The 24,631-nt window shown below is 35.9% G+C and overlaps 1 protein-coding gene across 1 annotated transcript in view; it reads right to left on the bottom strand.

Moving 5' to 3' along the window:
* The window catches only part of LOC308649827 (obscurin-like), a 520,968-nt gene that overhangs the window by 485,987 nt on the left and 10,350 nt on the right, over positions 1 to 24,631 (bottom strand). The window lies entirely within an intron of this gene.

The following is a 24,631-nucleotide window of genomic DNA, read 5'->3' as shown; positions in this document are numbered from 1 at the left end:
AGGATTCATTAATAGACTTAAAAAACATAACATAATTATCTCAATAGTGGAAGAAAGCATTTGACAGAATACAGCATCCATTCATGTTCAAAATGGTAAAAAAAAAAAATAGGGATAATACGAATGTAACTGAACATTTTAGAAGCTCTATACCAAAAAAACCAAGACTAACATGATTCCAAATGGAAAAAAATGAAACATTCTTTCTAAGAACTAGAAAAAGACAAGGGTACCCTCTTTCACCACTTCTATTCAACATATGAATATTGAAATTCTAACCAGAGCAGTTTGGAAAAAGAGATTAAAGGGATATGAATATGAAAAGAAGAGCTCAGAATATCCCTATTTGCTGACAACAATATTTTATATGTAGAAGACACAAAACTACACCACAAAATTTTTAAAACTCATAACCACACTCAGCATAGTAGCAGGATTTAGAATTAACAATCATAAATCAATTATGATCCTGTACACAAATTATGCATCAGCTGATGAATCACAATGGATTCAAAACAATTTTAAAAATAAAATAATCAGGAAACAATCTAAGAAGTGAAAGACCTCTATTTTGAAAATTACCAAACACTAAAGAAAGAAATTGAAGAAGACCGTAGAAGATGGAATATTTCAAATGTTCATGGATTGGCAGAATTAATGTTACCAAAATTGACATACTACCAAAATGCTATAGTTTTAATGCAACTCCTATTAAAATGTCAATGATATTTCGCAAAGAAATAGAAAAAGCAATCATAAAATTCACTTGGAAAAACAAAAAGCCCAGAATATTCAAAACAATCCTTAGTGAAAAAAAAGTGAAGGAGACAGCAGACATCACAAGATCTAATCTCAAATTATACTATAGTGCTACAAAAATGGCATGGGATTGGCACCAAAACAGGCAAAATGTCCAATGGAACAGAAAAGACATCACAAAGACAAAAATCACATACATACTGTCTTGTGAATCTAGACAAAGGCACCAACAACATACATTAAAAGAAAAGACAGCCTCTTAAACAAATGGTACTGAGAAAACTGGAAATATGCATGTGGCAGAATCAAATTGAACCCCTACCCCTATCCCTGCACAAAACTCAACTCAAAGTACATCAAGGAACTAGGCATTAAACCGGACATCCTGTACCCACTAGAAGAAAATATAGGCCCAACTTTCCATCATCTTGGCTTAGGAACTGACTTCCTCAACAAGACTTCTAAATTGCAACAAATAAAATCAAGAATCAATAAATGGGAAGGAAACAAAGTAAAAAGCTTTCTCACAGGAAAGAAAATTATCAAGAACATGAACAGAGAACCTACAAAATGGGAGAAAATCTTTACCACCTGTACCTCAGAACATTAATCTTCTGGATATATAAAGAATTCAAAACAAACCAGCACAGGAGGCTGAAAGAGGAGGATCAAGAGTTCAAATCCAGCTTCAGCAATGGTGAGGCATTGAGCAACTCTATGTCTAAATAAAATGCAAAACAGAGCTGGGTATGGGGCTCATTGTTAGAGAACTAGCCTTGCAGGTGTAAGACCCTGTGTTTGATCTTCAGCATTACATAAAAATAAATAAATAAAAAATAAACAAGTAAATAAGTAAATTGTGTCCATCTACAACAAAAATAATAAAAATAAAATAAAATAAAACATAGGGCTGGGGATGTGGCTCAGTGGTTGAATGCCCCTGAGTTGAATCCCCACTACTGGCCCCCATGAAAAAAAAAATCAAAAAACTTAACTCACACACACACACACAACCCAATATAGTTAATATTCTCTTCTAGTGGTCATAGGATGTCAATTAATGTGCAAAAATCTGAAACTGATTGTTCACAGAACAAGAAATACAATTGGTGAGCAAATATATTTTTTAAATGCTCAATATCCAACCAGCAGTGCATGAGGGTACACTTTTCCCGCATCCTCAACAGCATTTGTTGTTGTTTGTCTTCATCATGGCTGCCATTCTTACTGAAGTGAGATAGTATCTTAGGGTAGTTTTAATTTGCCTTTCTATGATTGCTAGAGATGGTGAGCATTTTTTCATATATTTGTTGATTGATTGTATATCCACTTCTGAGAAGTGTCTGTTCAGGTCCTTGGCCCATTTGTTGACTGGATTATTTGTGTGTGTGTGTGTGTGTGTGTGTTTAGCTTTTGAGTTCTTTGTATACCCTAGAGATTAGAGCTCTATCTGATGTGTGAGGGGTAAAAATTTGTTCCCAGGATGTAGGCTCCCTATTCACCTCACATATTATTTCTCTTGCTGAGAAAAAAGGTTTTAGTTTGAATTCATCCCATTTGTTAATTCTTGGGTTTAACTCTTGTGCTATAGGCATCTTATTAAGGAAGTTGGGGCCTAGCTCCACATGAGGAAGATTAGGGCCTACTTTTTCTTCCATTAGATGCAGAGTCTCTTGTTTAATTCCTAGACCCTTGATCCATTTTGAGTTAACTTTTGTGCATGGTGAGAGATAGGGATTCAATTTCATTTTGTTGCATATGGATTTCCAGTTTTCCCAACACCATTTGTTGAGGATGCTATCCTTCCTCCATTGCATGCTTTTAGTACCTTTGTCTAATATAAGGTAGTTGTACTTTTGTGGGTTAGTCTCTGTGTCCTCTATCCTGTACCATTGGTCCACCAGCCTGCTTTGGTGCCAGTACCATGCTGTTTTTGTTACTATTGCTCTGTAGTATAGTTTAAGATCTGGTATAGTGATACCATCTGTTTCACTCTTCCTGCTTAGAATTTCTTTTGCTATTCTGGGTCTCTTATATTTTCAGATGAACTTCATAATTGCTTTTTCTATTTCTGTGAGGAATGTCATTGGGATTTTGATCAGAATTGAACTGCTGGTAAGATTATAAATTGGTGCAGCCAATTTGGAAAGCAGTATGGAGATTCCTTGGAAAACTGGGAATGTAACCACCATTTGACCCAGCTATTCCTCTTCTAGGACTATACCCAAAAGACCTAAAAACAGCATACTACATGGACTCAGCCACATCAATGATTATAGTAGCACAATTCATAATAACTAGACTGTAGAGCCAACCTAGATGCCCTTCAATGGATGAATGGATAAAAATGTGTGGCATATATACACAATGGAATATTACTCAGCACTAAAAAATAATAAGATCATGGCATTTGCAGGGAAAAGGATGGCATTAGAGCAGATTATGCTAAGTGAATTTAGCAAGTCCCCAAAAAACAAATGCCAAATGTCTTCTCTGATATAAGGGGGGGTGACTCAAAATGAGGGAGAGAGAAAAAGCATGGGAAGAAGATTACCTATACACAGGGAAGAGGGGTGGGAGGGAAAGGGAGAAAGAAAGGGAATTGCACGGATGGTGGAAGGAGAGCCTCGTTGTTATACAAACCACATGTATGAAGAAGTGAAAAAAAAAAGGAATAGTGCTACCTTAGATTAAGAAGAGAGAAGTGATGGGAGGGGAGAGGAGAGGTTGGAAAGACTGGAAGGATAGTAGAATGGAATAGACATTATTATTATTGGTGTATATATGTGAATGCATGATCAATGTGAATCTACAACCTGTATACTCAGAAAAATGAAATATTGTATCTCATGTGGTTCAAATGTATGATATGTCAAGGTCATTGTACTGTCATGTATAACTAACTGAAACAAATAAAAATAAAAAACGAATTGTAGTGCAAAAGAGTACATGTAAAATGGCATAAATTGACATAAACATACTTTATATTCAGAGTTAAAATTGTGCTTTATATGTGTAATAAGGATTGTAGTGCATTCCACTGTTATTGTGCACTTAAAAAAATATAAAATCAATAAAAAGTAGAAAAAAAAACACAAATGCTAAATTTCTCTAGAAATTAGAAAATGCAAATTAACACTACATTGATATTCCATTCTTGGTCCAGTCAAAATAGGAATTATCAAGAATACAAGTAACAATAAATGCTGGAGAGAATGTGAGAAAATAGTTACACTCATACTTTGCTAGTGAGACTGCAAATTGGTGCAAGTACTCTGGAAAACAGTATGGAGATTCCTCTGAGAATGTGGAATGGAAACACCATTCAACCAGTTATCACCCCAGTTGAATCTTGATTTTATTTGTTGCAATTTAGAAGTCTTGTTGAGGAAATCAGTTCCTAAGTTGACATGATGGAGAGTTGGGCGTGTGTGTGTGTGTGTATATATATATATCTCCAAGGGACTTTAAATCAATATACTACAGTGACACAGCCACATCAATGTCTACAGCAGCCCAATTCACAATAGTTAAGCTAAGGAAACAACCTAGGTGAGCTTCAACAGATGAAAGGTTAGAGAAAATGGGGTACATATACACAATGGAGTATTTCTTATCCATAAAGAAGAATGAAATTTATGGCACTTGCTGGTAAATGGATGGAACTTGAGACTATTATACTCAGTGAAATAAGCCAATACCAAAAAAACCAAAGGCCAAAAGTTCTCTCTGATCCTAAATAGAATCAGATGTAGCCCATGTATGTAAAAAATACACTCTCCTGTCATACATATCTAATAAAATAAAATAAAACCTGGTGCTGAAAAAAAATTAAAAATAAGAACAGTGATAAAAAGCTTTAACCTAACACACACATTTAGTAATGGAAAGAGATGACTAAAATTCAGTGGTCTGGACACACTAAAGCAAGACTAGAAATAAATGAAGAAACTCTTACAGAATTATGCGAGTTTGAGATCTTCATTTATGCAGGTTCTAAGCCTAGGTATCTCCCATATATTTGCAGACACCATATTATTGACAAGTATGGAGGAACCACCACAGAAAATGCATTTCAGATCCTCTACTGCCTATATCACTATTTCACTAACATGACTCCACTCTCACAACACTGACAAAGAAAGTTGTTACTTAACAGTGCAAGCTATCACCATTCAGGAGTCACAGATAAGACATAGGAAACTACAATAGAGACACCATTTGGAAAATAATTCGACATCACACATTTAATCAATAGCACAAGACACATCATCCAGGGAAAACAGTTTCCTAAGCAGACACTCAAATGAATGTGGAAAAGATATATATCCCTGAAGATGTACAAATTTCAATATAGAAATATAAGATAAAAAGCAAAGTAGCATGACTGTTTTATAGTTAATTACCCTAGAAACTACTTCCAAAGATAATGCAATATAAAAAATGCCAGAATAAAATTCAAAAAAAAAAGTTAAAATAGTGAATTATTTCAAAGATGAAGCAAAGAAAAACTGAGTAGATTAAGGAAAACAATGCAGGGCATGAAAGAAGAATTCAATACAGATTCTGAAAAAGAATCAATTAGAAATCTTGAAAATAAAGAGCTCAATACCTCAAATAAATATATCCACTTGAAGTTAGACCCATAGACTAGATCAAGTGAAAGAAAAAAATACCAGAGCTTCAAGTTGATGATGAAATATCACATTCAGACAATATCAACAACAATCAAAATAATTGTAAACAAATTACAAAACCACTAGACACAATTCATAGACTACTTTTATGAATCACTGGTACACATAATGGAGAAGAGGTACAGGCTACAGGCAATGAAAGCTTTCTCAGTGAATAAAAGAAACTATTTCTTATATCTTGTGAAAGTTATGGACATCCAGGTATAAGATTTTAGAATACCAAATGGACATGGCCCGAAAAGAACTTCTCCAAATCATAGTCTATAAAATTACCAAAGGTACACTGAAATCTATAATAAGGGCCAAAGCAATTATAAACATATCAGAAAAATATTAGATTTCTGAGTAGAAATTTTAAGGCCCAGGAAATGGTATATTTCAAACCCCAAATAAAAATGTTAAAAAAAGAAACAAAGACAATAATTGTAAAATGGATGGAAAGGGTGGTCATCATGTTAAGGTGAAAAAATCAGAAAAAAAAACCCAATTATCACATTCTCTCCCTAACATGTGGAATCTGGGAAGAAAATAAGAATGACTAGAAAATGATGGAGGGAACATTAAGGAAGAGGGAAGGCAACTGGGGATGAAAAAGGGAGTAGAGGGGGAAAATGGAAGTAAGGAGAGTGGTCAGGATTCAAGTATTGTATATGTGTGTAGAGAAATATCACTGTGAAAGTCACTAATGTAGGCACTCAATAGGAGCTGATATTAACAGTTGACAAGAACACCTGGCTTTATAACAAGTCCAATCTGCTATCATGTGACCATATACGAAACAGAATGTATAATTTAAAAATATTCTTACTTCTGCAAAGACATAAAATTTCAGGGTCAACATTAATGTAAAATTTCTTCAGACAATATCATTCAGATGATAAATTTCTTATAGTTAATTATTAAGATATCCTGGATTCTATATGAGCAAGAAATGATATAAAAAATATGAATGGAATTTGAACATTTATTTTTTTCCACTCTTCTTTTGTGATCAAACATTCTTACTCTTATTTACACAGGGCATGAACACCAAGAGTAACTCATTTTTTTAAGTCTTACCTGGATTGAAATTGAAATTTTAAGTCTTACCTGATGTTTTATATTGTGCTTTCATGTATTGAAGAATTAAATCCCTGTTTCTATATTTGAAAAAAGTAATAAAATTGGTATTTTAACACTCATATGAAAACACTGACGAAATATAACTCAATACTTTATAATGTTTTAGATCTAGTATCAGAACTTTTTCATATGCTCTCCTAATCTGTATGCCCTATAAACATTTTGTTAACTTGAAAATTATTTGTACAATGTTTGTTTTTTTTCTGTTTTGTGAGATGGTATTTCATGATGATGGTCAGGCTGATCTTAAATACCTGGGCTCAAGCAATTGTCCTGCCTCAGGCTCTTAAGTAGCTGGGGTAAATGCATGTGTCACTGCACCCATAGCTTGAAGTTAAAGAAGAAAAAAGATGAAATGATCATTAATTGAGAACAGGACAGGTAAATATATTAACTAGTGTACCTTGAACTCAGAAAATGCCCTGTCTCTGTAAAAAATAGTTTTTTTGTTCTTGCACAACTTCTTTCTCTTAGGCTTAAGGCCTTTTAAAAAATAAGGGTTGTATCACTTTAGTTCACCAGGTTGTTATGGAGATTTACTAAGGTAATATTGAAACACGTTAAGCAAAATAGTAAAATAATGGCATACTTAACTACTTACAATCTCAGCTAGAACTAATGTGCATTTTTCATAGGTTCTAATATTCAAAAGTTAAAATTATTTTAAAAAATGCTTGAGTCCTAATTTTCATGATCAATTGGGCACTTCTTTGTGCTTTATAACTCAAAGCAAATCAACAATTAATTTATAACTATTTATAAATATCTCCTTAAATTAGAGAATATAATCATCCCCTTCTGTGAGACTAATCAATAACAACAAAGGCAAGAAATTAACAAATGCCAAAAACTTGGACTACTACTATTTCTTCTCTACCTAGTTGAACAGAATCAGCAGATAAATGTAGCTACATTTCCATGTTGATCTCCAACTGACTTGGAACACAAAATTCTCTTTAACACAATGGATACTGAGGAGTCATGATGGGGCTTAGCTCTCTTAGATTCAATGAATCTGCTTAATCTATTCCTTTTGAGGCAGACCTTAATAAATGCTGAAAACTTTAGGCAGCGATTCCAACAGCTTGGAAATTTCCATTACTTGGGAAAACTACTAGAAGTGCCAATCTAAATTGGCACTCACCATGGAAAACAGTGATGTGGAACCCGCTGCAGTCAAAGGAAATCTATTTCAAGGGATGGAAGGATTTGGGGCACAGATCTGTTAGCCAAGATGACAGAAAACTCTGATCTCTTCCAGAGATTACTTGAAGCTTTACTTGAAGCTTTCTAATAGATTTGAATGATTTTAATTTTATGACAGAAAAGACAAAGTCCTAAAAGGATAATGCACCAGAAAGGGCAAGGCTAATATGGGGATTCCACATAAGGTTCCTAAAAGGGGGGACAGGGTCAGAGTGCTTAGTATTTGTTGGCCAAAGCTAGAGGCCAACCTGTCAAAGCAGAGTGCTTCTGCTTGGAAACAACTGTTGAATAAAAAGCATAAGTGCATGAGAACTAAGAAGAGTGTTGAGTCTAAGTGTGGGTTACCATGAAGACTCAGGGATTGGATCAGTCAGGATATTTTGAAATAAAAGCTCTTCACTACCAGACTGCAGGGCCAGGTCTGGCAGAAACACCACAGCAACAGAACTGACAGAGACAAAGGAACAATTTAAAAATCTATTTATTCCCCTCCATCTGACTACAGAATTATCTTCCTTACACTTCAAGGATATCATTAGGTCCTTGATAAATTAAAGGGGGATGGTAGAATAGCTAACTTCAGCTCAACAGGGAATTTCAAGACTCAAATATCAAATTATAAAATCATAGGTGTGATACTATCTCTCCCTGTGAGGAGGGGTTATACTTGAAATGAACTGGATAATGCTGGAAACCCTAAGGATAAAGGTTTACAAAGTCCTAAGATATTAGCTACTGGTATATCTCAGTGGTAGGAAAATTTCCCAGCATGCATGAGAAGAAAAAGAAAAAGAGAGGGGAAGAGAGAGGAGAGAACAAACCTTGAAGGTGACTCATGCACACATCACTACTTATTTTTTTTAAAAATAACTAATCCATTTTAATTATGTATATATGACAGTAGAGTGCAATTTGATTCATTGGACACAACTGCAACAACTTTCATTTCTGATTTTACAGGATGTACCACTGCATCATATATGCAGTCATACCTGTACCAAGGTAATAATGTCTATCTCACTCCACCATCTTTCTTGCCTCCATTACCCCTCCATCCTTCTCTTTGCCCAATCAAAGTATCATCACTGCTTCCTGGCTAGACTTGAAGGGTTTCTGACTAATGAACTGTCCTAACTAACTACGGTTCCATACATAGTAATGCTATGAAATCTCACCTCATATATAAGATGCAACAGGTGTAACTATAGTGGACATACATGTAATGTTGATTAGTATTGTAATGTAAATACTTACGCAGTATTTCCACTAGCAATGGCATAAGACAAGGCAATCTCTCCACAATTATCTGAAGCAGACACATTAACACCACATTGAAGAAGCAGTTCGGCTATGTGTGTTGATTTATGTTCCACAGCCAACATGAGGGCTGTTCTAAAATAAGAGAGATAACTTCAAATTTAGGTATTTTAATAAGTTTATTTAAAAAGACATTGTAATACATTTTACCAATTTGACATCTAGCTTTACATACACTAACAGACATATACATCTTGGAAGATCAAATCTTTATCTTTCTAAATCATTTGTAAGTCTAAAAGGAAAACAAACACATAAAAAAATAAATCACGTGTCCCAAAAGGGGAGAGTTACAAACTTAAAATCCTTCAATGAACATTAATTATGATGAGGTCATTCATCTGGAGTAGGCAAAGATTTCAATGAATAAAGCTCCATTTCTTTCTTAGAGTGATGTAATATATTGTAACTCACAGTCGGCCAAAGGTCAAGGAGTAAAAAAGGTATTTGCAGGTATAACGTAATAACAGTAGCACTGGTGATAATAATAATAATTGTTGCTTCAGTCATTCACTCTTGAGAAGCATTTGCCAGGCATTGAAATCAATGCTACATGTATAATCTTGCAACCAGATTTCAAGCATATGTTACACTCTTTTTCATTATAAATGTTCAAAATTTGTTAAGACTAATTAGACGTCACTTAGGAAAAATCTGAAATCAATATTCTACAAATTAAGTAATTTAAAGAAAATAGTCATATAAAGGAAAAAATAATTCTCAATGTCTATCTATACTCAACACAGCATTTCCAACAGAAAACTATACCAGGAGAAGATGAAATATTGAAGAAAATTTAAAAAATTCAATACTGAATAAAAGCACAAACTAAAAGTCTATATTTTACAAAACTAACATGAAAACTCTAGCTAACACAAGATTATGTGATCAACAAAATCAAATAGTAATCATCAGCCAATAATTATAAGGGCATGTGAATCATACTACATACTCTTATTTGTGTTGCTCAGTTTGAATAATTGCTCTTCTCCTTAATTTTAGTTTACGTTCACAAATTTCACTCTATTCCAATGATTATGTCATTCCCATTAATTTAATATTTTTAACTTGAGTGATTTTACAATATTAACCTTTTTCCAAAAAATATAAAGTACTATACCTTCCCTTATCATCAACTTCATGTATGTTTGCTTTATTCTGAATAAAAAATTCTACCATCATCTTTCTGTTTTTCTTTACGGCGAGTAGAAGTGGTGTTTGGCCCCTCTGAAAAACAACAAATATAGTTTATTCACAAAATTACTACTTTTCAACTGAAGTTAACCTTACAAAATACTGTATGAACATAAGCATATAATAATAATGTAAATTAAGTGTAGCCACTCTCTTCTCTTCCCATTCTGCTGCCATACGTGCTGCTCTTCCATTTTGAGATGCCTCTCCTCTGCCTAGAGTGGCCACATGAACTCCAGCATTTCTAAAACTGCTTCATACATTTACTGTTTCCATGGATCTTTGCCGCTGTCAAGCATTCATCCTGGCATCTTGGAGTTATGTAACATGAACCCTCCTCAACCAAGAGCATCTTTAGGACATAAACTGTATTTTATATCCCAATAGACCCATTACCTAATACATGTTAGTAAAGGATATAAGTATTATATTTCACTAACAAGCCAAATTCTCAACTCACTAGTAGGGTGTATAAATCATATTCTGAAGAACGTCTACTTTTCCAGTAATACCAAGCCTCATAGAAAAGATTCCTTGTTTTAGTGTTTGAGAAAATTTACACAACTGTGCATTGTATGTCCAGTAGTACAGAAATAGCTTTTCCATTGCTTAACACCTACTTGACACTGATTTTTTATTGGAGATATTCACATGTGAACAATTGAAGTTACAGGAATATATTTCTGAGAGCTTTCCAGCAACATGGAAGTTTTCTCCATGTTATACAAGTCCACTTGATTCTTTTTTATTTATGAAATCAGAATCCCAGATTCCAATGTAAGGAATTTCTGCTTAAAATTGATAGAGTCTGAGTAAACTACGTTGCTTTTTCATAATTGTTCCTGTGTCTTCTCTTATTATAAGCTGAAAGATATTTATCTTACATGTCAGAAAGTTCAATACAAAAATATATTATTTTTATGCAATTGGAGAAAATTTTTCCAACTAATCCACTGAGAGGGGATTAACAAAGAGAAATAATCAACTCAAAAAAAAATTAACACAGAGCTGGGATTATGGCTCAGTGGTAGAGCACTCACCTAGCACATGTGAGGCCCTGGGTTTGATCCTCAGCAGCACATAAAATAAATAAAATCAATGTATTGTGTCCAATAAGAATTAAAATATAAATATTTTTAAAAACTCCAAACAAACAAACAAAAAAACCACCCAGTCAATAACTGAGCAAAAGAACTAAACAGAAATTTCTCAAAAGAAACACAAATGTCCCAACTATATATAAAAAAGTCTTCTAACATCTCTAGCAATTATGTTAATGCAAATAAAAACTACACTAAGACTTTATCTTACTCCAGCCACAATGGTAATTATCAAGAACACAAACAGTAATATATACTGGTAAGAATGTGGGGCTGGGGATGTGGCTCAAGCGGTAGCGCGCTCGCCAGGCATGCGTGTGGCCAGGGTTCGATCCTCAGGACCACATACAAAGATGTTGTGTCTGCTGAAAACGAAAATAATAATAATAATAAATATTAATATTCTCTCTCTCTCTCTCTCTCCCCCGGTTAAAAAAAAAGAATGTGGGGATAAGGCACACGTTTACACTGTTGGTGGGACTACATACTAGTTCAACCACCCTGGAAAACAGTTTGGGGATTCCCCAAAATCTAAGAAGGGAACCACAACATGAAGCAGCTATCCCATGACTCACTATTTTCCCAAAATTAGTAAAACAAAATTTTATGTGTAACTGTATATTAATACAGTCACATGTGTGTTTACAGTAGCACAATTCACAACAGGTAAATTATGAAATTAACCCAAGTACCTGTGAATGGATGAAAGGATTAAGAAATTCTGGTGCACATACATACAATGGAGTATTACTCAGCCATAAAAATACATTATGTCATTTGTTGGTAAATGAGTTGGTATCCAAGAATATCATGCTAAGTGAAATAAGTCAAATAAGAAACTCAAAGGTAAAATGTGTCATATGTGGAAGCTGGAGTTAATTAAAGAAAAAGAAATGAAGAACAGAATATCAAAAGATGTGTAGAAAAAGAAGATTGAGAGGCACAGAGATAATGAAAAAGGGAAGGCAATGAAGAAGGAAATCTTTAAAATTCATGTTATATGCATATATAAATATGCCACAGGTAATTACACCTTTATGTGTAAGTAAAAAAATCAACCAAATATAAATAAATAGACAGGTGATAGGAAAGGTAGCAGAATACAACAGTCACTAATATGGCAGTATATAAAAATGTGATGTGTAACCGATGTGATTCTGCAATCTGTATTTGGGGTAAAAATGGGAGTTCATAACCCACTTGATTCTAATGTATGAAATATGATTTGTCAAGAGCTTTGTAATGTTGTGAACATCCAATAATAAAAAAAAAAAAGAACAGAAGTATACCTAGACTATAGGGCTGTAAAAAAAACAAAACAAAACAAACAAAGGAGGTCCAGGAGAAGAGGAGGGGGAGAATGGAGGAGGAGGGGTAGACAGATGGAAAAGAGGGAATCAATGACTCAACTGGAATTCCATGCATGTAAGATTTGGGGGGAATGAATTCAACTACTATGTAAAACTATAAACTCTAATAAAAATAACATTGAAAATGTATTCTCACTTGTAACGACAATCCTGGTAACATAATGCTTGGTTATTTTCCAAAATTCTTTTTATTCTCATCCACTTTAATTGCTACTTAAAGTTACTTATAATTTTAGGCAAAATTTAATTCAGAAATTTTGTGTATCATCAAGATTTATGCTGATCTACACAGATTACTTGTAGTATCATGAAAGGCACTAAACATTTGCATTTTTAAGGAACAAAGCTGAAGACTAATACATAGTACAGCTGGCAAAATCCATGAGTTATCTACTTCTAGCAATAATTTATCCATTCTAGCAATGAGTTGACCTAATCAGCCTTTCAAAAATTCCAGTGGGAACATGATTTTTATAGTATATATAGAGAAAACTATTTAACTTCCAATTTCTAAATTCAAACAATTAATCCCATTTGAAAGAGAGTCATAATATATTATGTAGTCCATATTCTTGTATATCAGTAGAAAACATCATGAAATCTTTATCACACTATATTAAAAAAGAGGAGTTGTAACCTCATTTATAGAGGCAAAGTAGGTGATTGGAGTAAGTGCTGCAGTTGCCAGAAGCAAACTGAAGAACATGTGTGCCCAGCATGTGAGAGGCAAACCCTGCACACCACACCACACAGTACTATGGCTCAAGGGGACCGCATCAGGTTCCTTCACAGAAGCTGGAAGTTCAGATTTCTGCATGAGTCTCTTGAATTCTAAGTGTGGATTCAACTGATGGAGGCAAACTAAATACACACATGAGCTACAAAAGAAGGAGGAAGAATACGCGGAGAACTTCCAACATTTGCTAGTATTTTAATAAAAAGAAAATTTGCTTATAATCAGTATTTTTTAACATGCATTACTGTTAATTTTAAGAAAAATTTTAAATATTTTGAAAATAATAGTGATTGATATATATACCATGTTTTTGGCTTCAATATCTGCGTTGGATGAAAGCAGTTTTGTTGCTATTAATGTGTTCCTATAAAAGATAACATAGTGGAGCGGAGTTTCACCCTTGTTGTTGTGAACATTTGGATTGGCACCATGTTCTAGAAGAATAATTGCACATTCCTCTTCCTCATATTGTAGGGCCTGTTGGTTTTAACCAAGAAATAGATTGTAAATTTTGGAAATCCAAGAAAAATATTTCACGTTTTACCCATTAGTTATAACTAAATGGCATTAACCATTTTTTCTTCTAAGCATTTCATCAAATTCATTTCCTGCAAAACCACTGGTATATCTACCTTCATCAATGGTGTGTTGCCATCACTGTCACACAAATCGACATTACATTTCCTCTTCACTAGAAGAGCCACCACTGCTGGATTACCATAGGCACAGGCATAATGTAGAGGGGTTCTGTGCAAGTAAGAAGCTTTATTAGGAATTCATAAGGTACCTTTTGAAATACACAACTATTTATGCAATTATAAACATTAAGTAGCTCATAATTCCTCTATTTTCTTATGAAGAAGGTACAATATTTAGTAGCTGTCATTACTTATTTTATTAATGAATGATCAGCCTATGCCACTGACATTTTCTTCTTATTTCTTGTTTCTGATACTGCTGGGGATTGCACCCTGGGTTACTCAACTAATGAGTCATATCCTAAGCACATTTTTATTATATAAACAATTTTGATGCAGGGTCTCACTAAATTGCCCACTGTGGTCTTAAACTTCCAATGCTCTTGCCTCAGCATCCTAAGTCACTGGAATCATGGGTATGTGCAACTGTGCCTGGTTCCATTGATTTTACTTATTTTTGGTTGCTTTGTTTTCATATTGCTGGGGATAGAACCCAGGCCTGAAGCATTCTAGGTAAGGAAGGGCTCTACCACAGAACCACATCCCCAGAGCAGAGCAGCCCACATGCCTAGAAAGAAGATGGACTTGAGATTTAGCTCATCTTCAGTATGAATTCTACTTTAGACTCTGTGATGTACTAGTTATCCCACAGTCTTACTCTCCCTCAATTTCCTAAAAAAGTAAGGATTAAAATGAGTATCTCCCTGAATACTACCAGGATGCTTAATGGAGAATCTATGTAAAACATCTGAAGATTTTGTAGCACCAGCAACAGCTCCATAATTGGTAGCTATTGTAATCAATATTATTGCTTTTTATCAACTAAGAGTATTTCAATTAATAAGTTAGTAGTATTGTAGTGATTTTTAAAAATATATTTTAAAAACTATGTATTTCAATGAGTCTAAGATGATTTTTTTTTCTTATCATTTTAACAACACTGACAATGGAATCCCACTAATAATTCAGGCTGCATTACAACTATAATTGGCAGCATTTAATTTTTTCTTCATAAACAAAATAAAGAACCATCATAATTCATGGTGCCTTACCTTAAGTGAAATGTGAGACAAACAATAGATTTATGGCAGTTCTCATGACATGGATGGCATTTAAATTCAGTTTTAAAAGTATGATAGGTAAAGTAGGCTGAATAATAACAGTAAAAGGCCAAACCGAAAGCAAACTTAATGCCAAAGGAAAAAGAACCCAAATGAATTAGTATGGTTAAACTAATTCAGTATTTATATATATATGGGATTTATATATGAATCAGGTGTTTTCAATGTTCAGTATTTAATACTGTCTTAATTTTTCACAAGGGACGTTTACAATTTCTTACCTCCATGAATGCATGATTGAAAAGGAGGAAGAACCGTTTCATTTGAAATTGAGTCCTATCACGTCAGTTTGAATTAACTGGTCACATCTAGAAAGTTTTTATGTAAGAGTTGTCTGAGATAGTAGAATATGTCAAATACAAAATAAGTAGCTGTGCAGTTCTTGCGCATTAAAAACGTATTCATTTTATGAGTACAAATGAATAGAATTAAAGAATAATTCTTTAATGCTTTACTTTATAAAAGCTTCACTTAAAAATACTAAAGTTGAGAAGTTTCGTATTTTTATGTGAAACTTTTATAAAGTAATGCAATATTTTTTCAGGAGTAATAATCTTTTATACTTGCTCTCTTCTATTCTCACCAAAACAAAATTATTAACCTATAATTGCATATGTAAAATAAAACATACATATATAAGAAATGTATGTATAGTAATATCTACAATAGATGAAATGCACTATAGGACATCTATATAGAAATGTACTAGAAGAAAACATAAATGCTTTCTTCATGTTGGCAAAGGCGTTCCAAGAAATAATGAATTTGAAAGAAGACTTCTTTTTTTCCTACCTCTCTTTTTAAAATTTATTATGTTGATGATGATGACAATGTTATTGTTGTTTTGCTGGGGATTGCACCCTTACCCTTTGCTTTGACATGCAAGAAGTGCTCTAACATTGAGCTACATTTCCAACCTTGGAATTCTAATTTAATCAGATAAAATACTCTAATTTTACAGATGCTCAAGTGACAGTGACATATGAACACAGAAAAAAATATTTATGTCCTTGGCAACAGAAGGAATTTAAGTCTAACAAATGAAATAAATTTCGCAGCTACAGTATTTTGAAGATGAAGAGTAGTGGTATTGGGCTGTTGATTATGGCTTGAGCTGTTTATTGCTCCTCAAATAGATGATTTAATGATAACTGCTGTGCCACATTTAAAACTGTGCATGCCACTACCTACCAATTCCATTTTACTCTCCCTTCCAGATATTTGAGTATTCTTTTTATCCTGTTCCAGTCACTTATCTTTTGGCCATTGGCAAACAAGTAATTTGTGAAAGTTAATAATGTATTTTGATACACAGAATGGCAAGTCTTTGTTCATTGCAAACATTTTCTTAGTGTCATCATGACCCTAAATGACTGCGTGTGGAACTAAAAAAATGTACAGATATTTTTATTTGTTTTTTTGTGAAATTGATAACCACAGAGAGCTCACATTTGGGGTCAATGAGTATTCTAATGCACAAACCACAAGCAGGGCCTACCTTTGATACTCTTAGTCCCTTCAGAACAGAGTAGGGCAAGCTACAGTAGGGCACCAGCAGGCAGCACTGTACAGACTAGGCACCCTTTGTGTGCTACTCCCTTGGCCCTGGTGACTGAGAGCTTGCACTGCCTGGATGCTCTCAACCAATGCTCTACTCTTCATGCTTGTATAGATACACAGTAATGGATAACTACAGGAAAGGCTACTGGAACAGTGGAATCAGCAATTTTGGAATTTTGTGTGAGAAGCTTTTGGCAGATGCTTTTCTACTTTAGTCTAAAGTGATAACAAAATTGAAAAAGCATGTTGTGTCTGGTGTTCTGGAAAGTGTGAAAGCTGCCAGTGAACTCTAGTGTCCTCTGTGGAAAGGTAGCTAAAGGTAGTTAACTTCACTAACTGAAGTTAATGAAGTATTTGCAGAAAATTCAGGGCTTGTCAACACTGTTGTTATGAAAATGGTTGGATGATCAAGATGACACCAAGTTATCCTAATAATTTCATAAATTAGTGAGTGAAGCATGTGAGAAATAAGTAATATCTTATTTTTAGAGGTGGAAGACACACCCCTAAATATACTAGTGTGAAAGAATTTTAAAAATATAAAAAAGAAGAAAGAACATGGAGCCATCTTCCCAATTCAGAGTTCTTGTGAGGCTCTTGGGACACAACAGGTAATAGATTACATCTGAAAATTTTTCAATGCTTTTGAAAATGTGTACATTAAAAGCTGTTGTGTGTATTTTTTTTTAAATCAGTGACCTTATAGGGAAATTTTAAGTGTCTGGGAAACCAGTTAAAAATTTGGTTTTGTTTAGCTGCCCATTAGAAGTCCTGGGTACTGAACTTCCAAGGTGTGCAGGTCCTGGATATTGAGGACTCCACAGGATATTAAAGTCAAATATTCTGGTGAAAGGAGAACTGGTATCCTTTCTGCTCTGCTCCCATTGGCACAGCCTGGATGGTGCCGGCTTCAATTCCATCAGCCCATTGGTCCCTTACCCCTCAGTCCCTGGCCTCCCAGACCCTATTACCTATTTTTATGATCGGTGCCATCAACAGGACATCCACGTCCCAGATAACGCTTAATTCTTCCCAGTTCACAATTTTTGGCAGCCTGGTGGATCTTCCCAAGAGGGTTATATCCGAAAAACTTGATTCCCAGGCTTATATAAACAAATTTTCTCCAGGCTCCATCCATCCTAAAGACAATTAGGTAACAACCTCTCTCAAGTGGCCTACCAAAGCAGGTCTGCCATTACCTATCTGCCAACCAACTGGCAAGATAGTCGTTGCCAGGTGACACTGATAAACACAAATGCGCATTCCACAATCTGCATGGCCCTAGCTGATTGGCTCCTGGAAGGTCCGCCCCCTGTACTGTGATCAGCGCCTGGCTATTCTGTACAGACCCCACCAAGAACCAGGTGGGACTCCTCTGAGACCCCCCCAAGACCCATACAGTGAGTGAGATGCCCCACCAGAATCAGGTGGGCCTCAATGGCGGGCAGGTGAGAACCCCCCACACCCAGACCTGGGTGGGCAGGACTCATCCTCTCTGCCATTGCACAGCTGCCTATGTCCACAGCAGGAAACAAATACTGCACTCTTCCTATTACTTTATTCAGTAAATAGCAGAAAAGGAGATCCCTGACTTAAGATGTCCATTAAAAAAATCTGGAAAAATTCAGGAATGCATTTAATTTAAAGCAACAGATTAGAAGAAAACAACAGAATAACTGCACCAAAAGCAATTTTAGTGTCACTCTGCTGCATCATCCACTCCCTGACATAGCTCTGCTCAACACAAAGAGGGAGTAAACAGCCCACCAGTTCCACTCAAAAGCAAAAGGAGAATAGTGTAACAACCATCACCCTAGGCTTTCCAGTGTAGTACCAAAATGTTCTGATTTGATTTCTCCCGACCCAGATTACTGAGCAGAGAAGAAGAGATGAGCTATTTGGAGATGACCTGAAACAAAGAAGAAGTGGTGCAACACATGGATCAACTTGCAGCCGAAGAAATCATGGTCCCCAGTGGCTACTGTGACCAGAACCCCCACAACCTCTGCACTGTCTCCTTCTGTAAACAACTCTAGCCTTCATTTCTGGCGTTCCCTCAGGGTTTGCCATTACATACTTCAGGTGCTTTCTCCAAACAGACTGCAGTAGGTTTTGCCACTGAGGAAACCAACAGCCACAGAGGAACCCTGCATCTTTCTCTACTGCAAAAAGCCTCAAAGGTGTTTGCATTCACAGTCTCCAAGCACCTGTACCACTACCTCTAGATTCTGCCTACCCAAGGTAACCTCAGCTAGAGTTGCCACAAATCCAGACTCAAGGTCACCAAACAGCCTTTTCCTGTGCAAAAGAACATGAAGGCTGCAGCCCATACTGGAGGCACAATCCCATGAGATGGGTGTACACCTGCAGCCATATCCATGCACACTGCCAGATGTTGGACTGGCAGTTGCACATGCACAATACCACTTCCAACACCTGCCACGAGCCACTGCTCGCCATATTTAGCAGCCTCTGAAGTTACATACACATGTGTCACCAGCTCTGTTTCATGGTGTTATTAACATTTTAATAACAATATATTAAAAAATAAAAATAAGGACTGCTTCTGTGTAACAGTTGCCACTCTTATCCAGGTGCACTGGTGTATACTTGTCACCTCATCTATTCAGTAGGCCGAGACAGAATATCTCAACTTTGAGGCAAGTTTCAACAACTTAATGAGAGATTGGAACAAAAATGTTTTTTAAAAATAAAAATATATAAGTTCAGTTGTTTGTTATAGTGCCTCTGGATTCATTAAAAAATATCAATGAAAAAGGTGGGGAGGGGCTGGGGATGTGGCTCAAGCAGTAGCGCGCTCGCCTGGCATGTGTGTGGCCCGGGTTCGATCCTCAGCACCACATACCAACAAAGATGTTGTGTCCGCCGAGAACTAAAAAATAAATATTAAAAATTCTCTCTCTCTCTCTCTCTCTCTCTCTCTCTCTCTCTCTCACTCTCTCTTTAAAAAAAAGAAAAAGAAAAATATGGGGAGGACATCACCACTGGGAGCTGTCCTAGGTAGTTACTTTAGCTTTCCTCCCGTGCACCCCACAGAGTTACACCCTCTCTTCCACACAGGTTTCTAAATTTTGGAGAGAAGCTGTGGCTAACTGATTAAGATGTGAACTGCTGTATAATGTTCCTTTAGATTTACAAAGCCCAGAATATCGGGTGATTCTCAGATAAAATCAGAATGTGTCATGCCTCTTCTTAGTCTTCAGCTATATACCAACACAAAACAAGCAAATTTCTGTGATATTTACCATGCAGAAAGAAATATGTTGATTCAAAAAAAGTATAGGTACTAGCCCCAGAAAGTCAAGCTCCATTGTGATGGTCCATTTAGAAAGAAAGAAAAGGAAACACACCCTCAATGACAAAAGTTCTGCTTAAAGAAACCTCTCCCACTGCCTCACAATCCCATCTTTCTCTTCCTATAAAAATCCTTTGTGTCCCTGAGATTCCCAAGAGGACACTATGAGGATGACAGCACCCTCCCTCTACCAGTGTGCTGGACCTTCAGTAAACCTGATTTCTTTCCCACTAATTCACATCTCCTGACTACTGGTTTTCCAGTGATGAGGAGCCTGGACCTGGATCTGGTAACACCTGGAGTCTGCCAGTCTTCTCTATCACTGATGGTGACTCCAAATTCCTTTTTAAAAACTCCCTTTTACATCATGTCTATAGGTTCATGTGTCCACAAATGATTATTTTCTATTTTCAAAGTAGCCCCTTTATACAGATAATGGTTTGTGAAGAAACACTGATTATGGAGTGCTTACACCCTGTAGCAACTCCTCAGGGTGCTAGTGATCAAAAGGTACAGCAAGGCATTGTATTTACTTCCATAAGTGCTCAACAAGCTCACAAAATGCTCACACACCACTTACAGAGTGTAAAGAATCAGGAGCCCACATACCTCTAGGGTGTAGGAGACCATCTTTATCTTCTCCCTGAAGCAAGGGATCATTTTACCAACTAATCTGGAACCTCACACTTCAAAATGAACTTCCACCATTCTTATTACTCCTAGGAGGGTACTATTTGCCAGCTGTTGGACAAAGGTCAGGTGCCTCCCAGGATACTAGTTTTGTTTTCATCATGTGCTCTGAATGAAGGATGTTGAACAATTCAGATAGTGGTGTTTTAAGCATCTCCTAACTTCTTGAAATCTTTTTATATAAAAGGCACTGCATGCGCCACAAACTTTTATGCAACTACCCACTGGTTGATCTCTATTAAATTTAGTGATCATTTCGAAAGTTAATCAGTGGAGAAATTCACAGAGAGAGGGGCCCTGTCTACTTATAAACCTGGTACTCTGAAGCACAATAAAATCATTCCCAGGTACAGGAGAGAAGACCCTTTTTACTTACTCTTCCATATGCTTGTGGTCTTACGATTTTGCTTCTCTTATCTGTTCCTGTGTCTTTTTTATGCACTTTCTTTTTTATTTTTTTCTTCTGATGTCAAAATGGGAAAAAAAGGGGAATAAAACGGGCAAAACAAATGACAGTTTGTAATAATACATACATATATATATATATATATATATATATATATATATACACATACAATTGAAACGAGAATACAGGCTTACTTCTGAGTTCTTTGAGTTCTTTCACTGACTGTTCTAACATCCTTCAGCTATATCTGTCAACTTTTGAATGAGGCAATTTGTTGTTTTTTTTTTTAATATTACAAGCAGAGCCTCCCTCCCTACCTCACCCACCCCAAACATCTGTATTTAGAAAATCAATGATGAATCCTAAACAATATTTTAAATTGTCAACATCTAATACTGGCAAAGAGGACATAATGCTAAACCATCATACTATCTGGGACAGTGGGTTTTAATAAGAATGGCTTATTATCTCTATTCAAACAAACTGAATTCATTAGATTTTTGGGCCTGTTACTACAGCTTGGCTCAGGGAAAACACAAATAACAGTGCAGAACTAGGTTTCTATCTGTACTCTATGACTTACTGAAACTGGGATTTGGCTAAAGAGCCTACATTTAATGAACCTACTTTCATGATTTTAAATAGGATTATCACTGCCTTTATCTCTTGAAGGTATTATGACTATTTAAATGAGCGTGACACACAAGTAATTTATATTTTGCTTTCCATGTATCATTTATTATTGAACTGCTTCAAGAGGGACATGAGTTGCCCATTTACAAATCTTCTTTACAGCAAAGAAAACAATCAAGCATGTGAAGAGAACCTACAATGGGAGAAAAATTGTTGCCACCTGCACATCAAGTTCAGCATTCATCTCGAGGATATATAAAGAAATCAGAAAATTTAACACTGTAAAAACAAGCATTCCAATCACCAAATGGGCAAAGGAACTGAACAGGCACATAACAGGAGAAATGCAAATGGCCAAATATATGAAATAAAATTTCAACATCACTACAAATTAGAAAAGTGCAAATTAAAACTACACGGGCATTCTGTCTCACTCCAATTGGAATGACAATTATCAAGAATGCAAGTAATAATAAATGTTGGAGAGGATGTAGGAAAAAAGTTCACTCATATGTTGCTGGTTGGACTGCAAATTGGTGCAACCAATACTTGAAAGCAGTATGGAGATTCCTCAGAAAACTTGTAATGGAGCCACCAATTTTACCAAGTTATCCCACTTCTCAGTATAAACCTAAAGGACATAAAATCAGCATAATAGACCCTATCAACCAAAGGCCAAATAATCTTAATGGTATGTGAATACTAACAAATAATCAGGGGGGAGAGGGAAGGATACATATTGATTGGATTAGACAGAAGGGAATAAAAGAAGGTAGGGGAAATGGGAATAGAAAAGACAGAATGAATCAGACATAACTTTCCTATGTTCATCCATGAATACACACACACAGTGAAGCCCCATATCATGTTACAACCATAAGAATGGGATCCTAATTAGAATAAGTTATATGCTATACTCTATGTGTATATAATATTTCAGAATTCACTCTACTGTCATTTATATATCTAAATAGTGAAGAAAAATATATTTTTAATTCCATACTATAAACCCGCATAGGATGTTCAATGAAATTCTAGTAATCTAAATTTAGAAGAGTAATATTGCAACTTTTGGGATAATTGATGAGTAAATTTGAGCACTGTTATTTTATTCATCAATTCCTGCTCTAAGATTCTCAAAGAGGCAGCTACTAAAAGATTTGAAGTCCCAGGGCTGGGGATGTGGCTCAAGCGGTAGCGCAGCTCGCCTGGCATGCGTGCGGCCCGGGTTCGATCCTCAGCACCACATACCAACAAAGATGTTGTGTCCGCCGAGAACTAAAAAATAAATATTAAAAAATTCTCTCTCTCTCTCTCTCCTCTCTCACTCTCTCTTTAAAAAAAAAAAAGATTTGAAGTCCTATGTAGTACTCTGGGACTATTTCTGGGAAGCAGTCTCATGTCTACACATGTCTCATTCTTCCTTCTCCCTCCTGATTATTACACATACCATAAAGATTATTTGGCCTTTGGTTCTTTCAATGGACAGGTGGACCCATGCTACAGCTACACTGTGACTACAACCTTGTGTGTTCCACGTGCTTCTGGCTGGAGCACAACTTTACTGCGCTTCATATCCTAGTTTATTCGGTGTGAGTGATGCCTGTGTGTACCTCACAGTGCTGCCATGGGAAATACAGGGAATAGGGCACATTAAGTGCTCAATACATGCTCTGGGTTGAATAGTCATGTCCTTCCCAGCATATCAGCTTATTACCTCATCTGGAAATGAGGTTTTTGCACATAAAAATGTTGTATGAGTCCATAGTCAATTAGAGTGGGCTATAATCTAATGATTAATGACCTTAGAGGAGGAAATTTGGACAAGTATACCTGTGCAGAGATAACAACATGTGATAATCATGACAGAAAAAGGAGAGATGAATCTACACGTCAAGGTATGCCAAGAATTTCCTACAACTACTGAAAGCTAGAGGAGACAAGGAAAAATCCTCCCCTAGACCTTCCAGAACAGATAGCTTATAATAATTCAGTTTGGACTCCTAGACTCCACAACTGTGGTACAATAAATTGATCTTTTAGGACACCCAGTAAGTATTATTTTTAATAGTAGTCCTAGGAACCCAGAATGGCCCATGTTTGGCTCCTCCTTGACACTCAGTACAGGAGTTAGTCCCAGACTGGTAGCTTCCTTTCATAAAAGGGAAAAAGAGGAATCCCATTGTCATCAGCAACATCCTGTGTCCACAAAGTCCAGGATAAAATATCATGAAAATGCAGTGTGGAATTCTAAGAGTAAACAATGTTCTAAAATTCACATGGAAATCAACAATCCAAAAGATGAGATTCTAAAAACTGATATGAAGAGAGTGGTTGAAGTACAGAGATAGGGCTTGCAGTCTTCAGGGAAAAATATCTGAAACTGTGGAAGGCCCATGAGACTGGAAGATCCCACATGCTCCAACTTATCATGGACATATGCAGGTGTGATCTAAGTAGGAGCTACAGTAGGTTTCTCTGTAGGGCACTGGGAAAAGAGGTAGGGAAGAAGGTGAAGACTGGACCCAAGGAGGACCTTATGTCACCTTCACTGCCCCTGAAATTTCTAGACCAGGGCCATCAGTTGGAAGTGTTTAGACCAGGAACTTTAGCAAACCCTGAGTGCTTGTAAGAAATAAAGAAGGGCCACCCCGGGCCCTGAGTCAGACACTCTGAGTTGAGGCCCAGAAGTCTGAGTTTGAGTGA

This window comes from Spermophilus citellus (genome assembly GCF_964194105.1).
Source record: "Spermophilus citellus genome assembly, chromosome: 1".
In the NCBI taxonomy this organism is placed as follows: Eukaryota; Metazoa; Chordata; class Mammalia; order Rodentia; family Sciuridae; genus Spermophilus; species Spermophilus citellus.
The sequence above is the reverse complement of the archived record's forward strand: the minus strand, read 5'-3'. Positions and strand labels throughout refer to the sequence as shown.